We start from the raw sequence: 8,987 nt of genomic DNA, 5'->3' as shown, positions 1-8,987 counted from the left end.
AAAAGCAACAATATGAACACTACAACAATATTAATTTCTATATAATTAATCTGCATTTTTAAGAAGTATGCTGCTGTACACAATAGTGAAATAATTGACATCTTATTCTTATTATACTCTTTTATTCTTTTCATTAAAAAGTAGTAGAAGAATAAGGAATTATTGGACATAAATCGGAATCGTTTAAGTAAAATTTTCCAAACATAAGTCTGAAACCTGCAAGGAACAGTTCAAAAGTTCTGAAACGACAACACGCCTTAATAAACTACAAATCCCGCGATGCAACAGGACAGTTGTAGTCGTGTAGCGCGATCCTATTGGTGGATCACTCTGACGACATTATTCTGGAAACACTGGAAAACATGGAGTCGTTCGCTGGAGGGAAGCGCTGAAAAGCCATGATATTTTCAGTAAATTACAAGAGAGGCTTCATTTAGAGCCTCAGGGGACAAGCAAAAGAATAGCAAAGAACCTTACGTTTTGAGAGTTGAGAGTGTGTTTTACACCACAAACCTGCGACAGCTGAACACCGACGGCGACACAGACACTTCTAAACACCAGGTCAGTGTCTTTGAACAGCTGCTGTCAGGTGTGTTGATTTCTCTGGCTACTTGTAAATATCGAGCGATGTCCCGTAGACTCTGCTGTGCATCAACCCGCCGCTGTTTGAGGTGTGTCAGGTGCTCGTCAGCCCCGCGCAGGATCACGTGGCTCTCATCAGTCAGCGGGGAGCGACGGTCCTGGAGCTCCCTCAGCGCTGGGGCAAGAGGTCAGAGTTCGAGAGTGGACGCATACAGATCAACTGCAAGTGAGTACGTTCGGTTTTAGGACAGCGGCATTATTCCAGGTCCTTTAGTGTTATGTGATTCTCTTTGTTTCTTTTCAGGACGACTCCTGTGGCTGAACGTTTCTTCACAAGTTCTCCCTCTGTGACACTCCGACAGGCTGCTTGGTATCCCAGCCAAACTGAGGAGCCTCACCTGGTTTTCCTGACATCAGATAACACCATCAGGTATCTGAAACAAATGACAGGCAGAGGAGGTGTTCAAATCTGTCATTTACTCACCCTCGTGTCTTTCCAAATCAACAAGTCATGAGGTTGTGTAAATGATGACAGAAGAATATTGTTAGTTACAAACAATGTATGTTTTCCACAGATTTTACAGTGGTAATGAGCCACAGTCACCTGCCAAAGTGTTATCTGTGTCTCAGGTGGACGAGGAAAGCATTGTTCATACAAGAGGGTAAATCTGACGATAATTTGGCTGCTGTATTATTCATTTTATTAGATGGTATCTAGATGCTAGCAGTAATCTGCTTGGATCTAAATAAAAGAGGTGTTCAGAAATAAATGCACAGATATATTATGGACAGAATAACTGTATTGCTGTGGTGTCTCTCTGTTCTAGACGCTCCTATGCAGCGTCTCTGGGGGAGACGGCTGTGGCGTTTGACTTCGGACCGCTGGCTGATCCTCCTCATCTGAGCGGTCTGCGTGTGAAGAAAGAGCTGCTGGTGTATCCACTCTACGTTCTGTATGGGAATGGAGAGATGTTTCTGAGCTATATTTCTCTCACACACAGGTAAAAAACACATTAACAAAAAAGTGAAAATTAAAATGATATAAATCCACTGTTGCACAGTGTTATAATCTATATGGGTGAATCTCATTTCAGGTCAAAAACAAAAGGTGTTTATATATATATATATATATATAAACACCTTTTTTTATATATATATATATATATATATAATTAATTAACTGAAACTTTATGTTTTTGATTTTGATTAACTAAAACAAAAGATTACATATATTAGGTGAATTTTTTTTAAACTTAAATACATTTTGCTTTGGCAACTAACTGATTTTTTCATATTGTTTTATTATTTAAAAATTAAACTGAAATAAATATATATTAAAGCTAAATTGAAAATTGATAATAATAAAATGGAAAGTTCAAAGAAAATGATTAAAACTGCATTTGAAAACCAAAAATATAAAAAGAAAAGCTAATTCCAAGTATATAAACTACTTAAAGTTTAAAATTTTTGACATTATTGTTATGACAATTACAGACGCTTCCCTAAGTTTTCCATTAGTGATGTGGAAAAAAATAATAATATGATAAACATATTCAAAATAAAATGAAAACATATTTTGAATATATACATAATAGTATTTATTATACTGACTTTAAGACTAATAGGAGTTTTTTTTTTTTGTTTTGTAAAATGTCTGGTCACATTATAGTAATGAGTAAAATGTGGAATATGTATAATGTACAGAAATGTGTAATTCCTGATGTTAACACAGATGCCTAATTTGCCTTTAAGTTTTTTTTTTTTTTTTTTTTTTAGTTTCTGTACATAATTGCAATGTTCCTTCTCATTTATTTTCTTGCTTAGCAAAACTTTTCTCTATTGGGCAAACATTTCGGCCACCTGAGCAAAAACATTTTTTATTCCACAAAAAAAGTGTAACTTTTAACTTTAATGTGCTATATATATTTGATTTGACCCTTGATTTTAGGTTACATGAGAATTTTTTTTTTACAGTACTGTTACCAAGAAATACTACAAAAACATCAATAATGCGGAACAGTTATAATAATATAAAATAATATGAAAAAATTAATCTAAACATACCGATTTATTAGAGCTTTCATAGCTAATTTTTATGTCTGTCCTGTGCGCGACATATTATTTTTTCTGTGCAGTCAAACACGGGTGCAGCTTAAAGGGAACATTGCATATTTGTTGTGGAAACATCCTTGTTCCAATCAATGATTTCTTAATGTGAAGCCCATCAGAGAGCTGCTCAATTGATCTTCCATCTTTCTCTTAGTGTCCGTAATTTAGCAAAGCCGATGGGCCCATTACCCATGTACCCCGCAGCAGAAGATAACTATGGCTATGACGCGTGTGCTGTGCTCTGCCTGCCTTGTGTCCCAAACATCCTGGTTATCGCCACTGAATCAGGAATGCTTTACCACTGTGTGGTGCTGGAGGCAGAGGAAGAGGAGGATGGAGGAGTTAGACAGACAGAATTCAATCAATCCATCCCACACATCATCAAGTGCAGCTTGTCCAGTGTGCGAGATGCTGAGCCCCTCTGTTTCTGTGCATTCATGCAGTAGAGAGATGGTCCCGAGGCTCAGAGACGGTGCCTTCGCTTTATGTGTTTGAGTGTGTGGAGCTGGAACTGACACTCAGACTGGCTTCAGGGGAGGAGGAAGAGGAGATTACCGAGTCAGATTTCACCTGTCCAATCAGATTACACCGAGGTGACACAAGAACTCACCACACACAGAGACTACACCCTAATTTAAATACTTATAATATATCGTAATATGTATTTTGATGGTGATACAAATCAAATTGCTTTCGGTTATGTAGTAGTATGTCATAATATTATACAGGGTTTCTGCTGGGCTTTGAAAAGCATTAAAAGTCATTCAAATGATTTTGCGTAAACAGCATTAAAAATAATTAAATTGTATTCCTACAGGAATTAAACGTTTTGAGAGGGCTTTGAAGAAAACTAATATTACCAGTTTGCAGTATTTTTAATGTAGCCTTCATAATTTATAGGCTAATGTTTTAATTTTCTGTCACAAAGTACGTACACTGGTGCGATGCACACGTGGAACCAGATTGGTAATTGCCTCCGGCCGGTGCTAAATTCCCATAATGCCAGATGAGCATGGGACATGGAGGAGTAAAACTCAGAGCAGTTTTAACTGAGCAATTTTGGCGAGAATGATTCTGATTAAATTCAGTGTAAATGTTGATTCATAATGAATAATGTTTTGACAATAACAAGGTTACGCCAGATGAGGTTTGAGCAGCCTTTTTGTGTGTGAGTGAGACTTTTCGTAACATCTGATAACCTAGTAAAGCAAAATAAGACGGCCGAGAGAGTGCTGTCAGCACGATTGCAGATTTGACATGGGAAGTCATGGCCTAACAGTTCGAGTATTGAACTTGCAATCCAAGGGTTGTGAGTTTGAGTATTAGGCCGGCAGGAATTGTAGGTGGGGGGAGAAAGTGTACAGCGCTCTCTCCACCTTCAATACCACAACTGAGGTGCCCTTGATCTGCGATGGGTTAAACGCAGAGCACGGATTCCGAGTATGGATCACCATACTTGGCTGTATGTCACGTCACTTTCACATTGATTATATTTATTCAAGAAACAAGTAGTTAACATTAAGTGACTTACACACATTGGTGTTTCATGACTGAATAATTCAAGTCAATGATTCAGTGATCCATTCATAAAGACAGGCACTTGCTTCAGTCTTAATGAATCAGCAATCTGAACGAATCTGTTGAACAAATGACTCAAATAAACACAATCACTTGGCGCCACCTACTGGCGCTTTACACTCCTACTTATAAAGTTTTTTTTCTTGTTCAACAAGGACACATTCAGTTGATCTAAAGTGACAGTAAAACATTTATAATGTGTCAAAGGATTTTATTTTAAATAAATGCTGCTATTTTGAACTCTCTATCCATCAAAGAATCCTGAAAAATAAAATGGATCACAGTTTCCAAAAAAAATATGTAGCAGCACAGATGTTTTTACATCGATGATAATCAGAAATGTTTCTTGAGCAGCAAAACAAGCGTATTAAAATGATTTGAATGATTTCTGAAGGATCATTTGACACTGAAGACTAAAGTAATGATGCTGAAAATTCTGCTTTAAAATCACAGGAATAAATTAGATTTTAAAATGTATTCATACACAAAAAAATGTTATTTTAAATTGAAATAATATTTCTAAATATTACTATTACAGCAGCCTTGGTGAGCAGAAGACACTTGTTTCAAAAGCATTAAAAGCCTTTGACCTGTAATGTGTGTGAGAGAGCTATATTTCTGCTGTTCGGCAAGCGCCACCTGCTGGCAGAGATTAACTTTGTATTTTCAATAAGCCCATCTTATGTTTTTGAAAAGTGTGTATGTGTGTATATATATAAAATCAAAAAAAATGTTGCTTAATTTTGTGGAAACTGATGCATTTATTTCAGTATTCTTTGGTGAATGGAAAGTTCAAAAGAATAACATTTATTTGATGCAATGTTTTGTAATATTACAAATGTTGTTACTATCATTTTTTTTAATAATTTAATACACCATTGCTGAATAAAAGTATACATTTTTGTCAAAAATCTTCTGTTTCAGACCCTCTGTGTCACCACGAGGCCGGTGTACACAGTGTAGGTCTCATCTGGTTCAAAAAACAAGTTTCTGGAGTCCGTTCAGTGTAACCTTTACATTGCAACATTTAAATATTGAGGAGTACAGTATTTGAAGAACTCGGTTTGTGTGTTTTCTGTGCAGATGAGGAGGATAAAGACAGTCTGCAGGAGCTGGCAGCAGAGCAGCGCTGCATAGTGGAGCACATCCTGTGCACCAGACCTCTCGCTAACAGGTAGAGCAACACTCACAGGAAATGAACATTTCAGTGCCATGGCACCACAAGCGACAGTTAAAACCCAGATCTCTTGTGAACAAAAGCCCAATTTGCAGATGTTTAAGAAAACCTTAAGGGACGATGAGTAAGCGCTGTAGATTATTGTTGCTTATTAAAATTCTGCTCCTGTATTATCTCTCTCTCTCTCTCTCTCTCAGTGTGCCGGCTCCTGTTCGTGGGTTTTGGATCTTGTCAGACCTGTCCCTGGGAGCCACCATGATCTGCATCACGAGTACCTACGAGTGTCTCCTGCTCCCTCTGCTGTATGTGACAAGCACACTCTGGCTCCTTCCCTCTTTGTTAGGTCAGGGTTTCCCAAATGCATGTCTGTAAGGGAATTTCAGGGGCTTTGTGAGTTGACGGAAATCTAATAATGAATTATATTGCACGTAAAATTGAAATAAATGTGCATGATTTTCGTAAAATAGCTTAATGCAATTATCAAATAAAAGACTGCAAAATTAGTGTTAAATCATACTACTTATTTATATCTATACGATGATATAAGATTTTCTTTTTAAATGACTAATTAGAAGCTCTATTCGTCCACCGTCCCCTCCTTTGCTCTGCTCTCATCTGGGGGCGGGGTCAGGAAGCTCTCCTCTGCGTGGATTGGCTGAAGACTCCTTTGAACAGCATATTCGCAACATCCTGGCACGCAGCTCAACCAATCCATTAATGCTCAGGTAAAATGTGACCGCTTGTATTAAAACAAACTTTTTACACGGTTCTAAAAGATTGATCATCAGCTGGAAGACCTGGTCCTGACCTGTTAGTTCATCCTGGTCCAGTTAGAGCTAGCAGACCATCTTGAACCAATAATAAACCACCTACCATTTTCAATAATGTAACTGAAGCACAATGAACATGTTTTTTACATCACATTACACTGGTTAGTAATATACAGCTTTATGAATGGACATTACTGAAGCGGTCATTGAGGCTGTTACAGTCTTGTGTTTTGTGTGTGTATTTTAGGGCGGGTGATAAGGACTCGTCTCCTCCTCCTCCAGAATGTCTGCAGCTGTTGAGCAGAGCCACGCAAGTGTTCAGAGAGGAGTACATCCTCAAACTGGGCCTGGCTGATGAAGAGATGCAGAGAAGGTACAAGTTATACTGGTTTTAGATCAATTTTATTAACAGCTGATATTACTGAGAATTATTTTAATGAGCAGTAGTTTACATCATCTAAATATGCTTAAGGGATGCTTAAATATGCTTTTTTAGCGTGTGTGTGTATACAAATATATATTTATCAAGGATGCAGTAAAGCCTATTGTTTTTTTTTATTATTTTTTTTAAGAATATATATATACTTTTATCTTAAAGGCGCATCTTCCGCAATCAGATCAATATTGTATAATAAATAAACTGCAAATATGTGAAGCATGTGTAATTTAAGATTGTAAATAGAAGATTAGATGTTTGGGCTCAGTAAGATTTATTTATTTATTTATTAAATTGATGAAGAGTGAACAGAAGATTTCGATTTCAAATAATTGCTGTTCTTTTAAACTTTTATATTCATCAAAGAATCCTGAAAAAAGTATCAAACTGTTTTCAACATTTTTAATAATTAGTATTTCTTGAGCAGCGTATGATATGAAATCAGTGTATTAAAATGATTTCTGAACACTTAAGACTTGCTGAAAATGCAGCTTTGCCATTACACTTATAAATTACATTTTAAAACATGTAAAACCAGTTGTTTAAAATTGTAATACTTCAACATTTTAACTGTATTTTAATGAAATAAACACAGCTTTGGTGAACCTAGGCGACTTCTTATTTAAAAAAAAAAAAATCATAATTGATCAAATAATCAAAATAATTCATTTCATTATTGTCCCCTTTTCAGAGTAAAGCTCCTGAGCGGCCAGAAGAATAGGCAGCTGGAGGATCTCGCTCTTTCTAGAGAAGAGAGGTGACCCCAGCATTGCCTGAATCACAATAATCACAAGCACACGTGTTCACAGAAACACAGTTAGCTCATGTTATTACAGTGTAGTGTGGAAGACAGTGGGCTCAGTACAAAAGAGTCATTAATGCTGTGGTTTACTGCGGCACGTGCCTATGCTAGAGATGTGATCGTGTGTTGTAGAAAAAGCCTGAGCGAGGCTCGGAGCGGCTCGCTGATAAACATGAAGAAGCCAAGTATCAACAAGAAGCCATCATGAACAGGTTCACCTTTATTTGAACATAGTTAAATAAATAAAAATTGAAATCGCCTTTTTTTCTGAACTCAAAACTTCCTATTAAGTAAAAAAAAAATATAATAATTTATTGTAACTAAGCTTTGTGTGTTTATAGAGTAAAACAGGTTTTGGGAGGTCTGCGGAGTCCACTTCCTGTGCTGTCAGACAGTGAGAAGGACTTGAGAAAGGAACTGCAAACCATCCACGATCAGCTCCGTCACCTTGACAACGGCATTAAACAGGTCTGTTTAACGCTGCTGTCAGTATTATATTTATGCTGCTTCACAGTGTATCCAAGTTAAAGCCTAGTTTGTTTTGGCGATGTTCCTCTTTTGGCATGAGCAGAGCGGATGCATGTTATTTCCCCGGTTTCACTGTGTGCTGTAATGTGTTGCCAGGTGAACTTGAAGAAGGAATATCAGAAGAAGCAGATGAATAGAGGAGCATCTCTGGCTCGCTCCAGTCTCACACTCAGGTGTGTCCAGGGAGTGCTGAAAGAACAGTATGTACCTGCTTTCACTTCACACGTGCACCAAATGCCAGTGCTGGTATGCACCTTTCATTCTGTAAAGTGAGAAGCATGTACAAGACGACCCTTTACAGAGGTCTGTTGTAGGACCATGAGCATCTTACTCCTGTGTTATCAGGTCTTATTATACCCACAACCAAAACACAACATATTTTAATGTTAAGAAAAACTAATACACACTTACATGTAAAGTGTGTGTTATTTGTATATTTTTAAATGCATAGTCAAATAAGAATCGACAAAAAGTAAAATGTTCAAATGTCTTATGACAATAAGAATGAGTTAATGAAGGTTCCTCTTTTTTTTTGTTTTTTTTTAACACATTTTAGCACTTATTATATGTATTTGACACTTAGTTCAATGTTTCTGTCCTGCAGGGGAGAGCGCATCGCTGGCATGATGAAGCAGATCAAGGACATTAAGAACCATTTCAGTTTCTGACCATCAGTTATTAACGGTCTTCAGGCTACAGAAGAAACTACAGAGGAGCCAAATCACATCTCCGTAGAGCTCCTTTAAAGGACAGTACTTGTCCCAAACATCTCACATTCAGAAGTTCTTGAAGAAATAAATAGTTGGGATTTTTGTATAAACTAGTTTTTTTTTTTTTGTCTGTAATATGTATGTACATGTACACATGTCCTTGATAATAAAGAGTTTTCTATATTGAAGTGACTCTTTCCTCTGTGTGTTGCTGTGAGACAGTTAGTGTTGGGCATTGGCGTTTTTTTTCTGAATTGAGAGTATGACTTATCGGAAGAGGTCATGCTGGATTTGA

At 37.0% G+C, this 8,987-nt stretch overlaps 1 pseudogene; it reads left to right on the top strand.

Moving 5' to 3' along the window:
• Positions 1-334: 334 nt before the first annotated feature.
• LOC127995428 (nucleoporin 88-like) lies at positions 335-8,880 on the top strand (annotated as a pseudogene).
• Positions 8,881-8,987: the final 107 nt, after the last annotated feature.

The sequence above is a fragment of the Carassius gibelio genome, chromosome A5 (assembly GCF_023724105.1).
Source record: "Carassius gibelio isolate Cgi1373 ecotype wild population from Czech Republic chromosome A5, carGib1.2-hapl.c, whole genome shotgun sequence".
NCBI classification, from domain to species: Eukaryota; Metazoa; Chordata; class Actinopteri; order Cypriniformes; family Cyprinidae; genus Carassius; species Carassius gibelio.
Note: the sequence above shows the minus strand (reverse complement) of the source record. Positions and strands in the feature narration are given on the sequence as shown.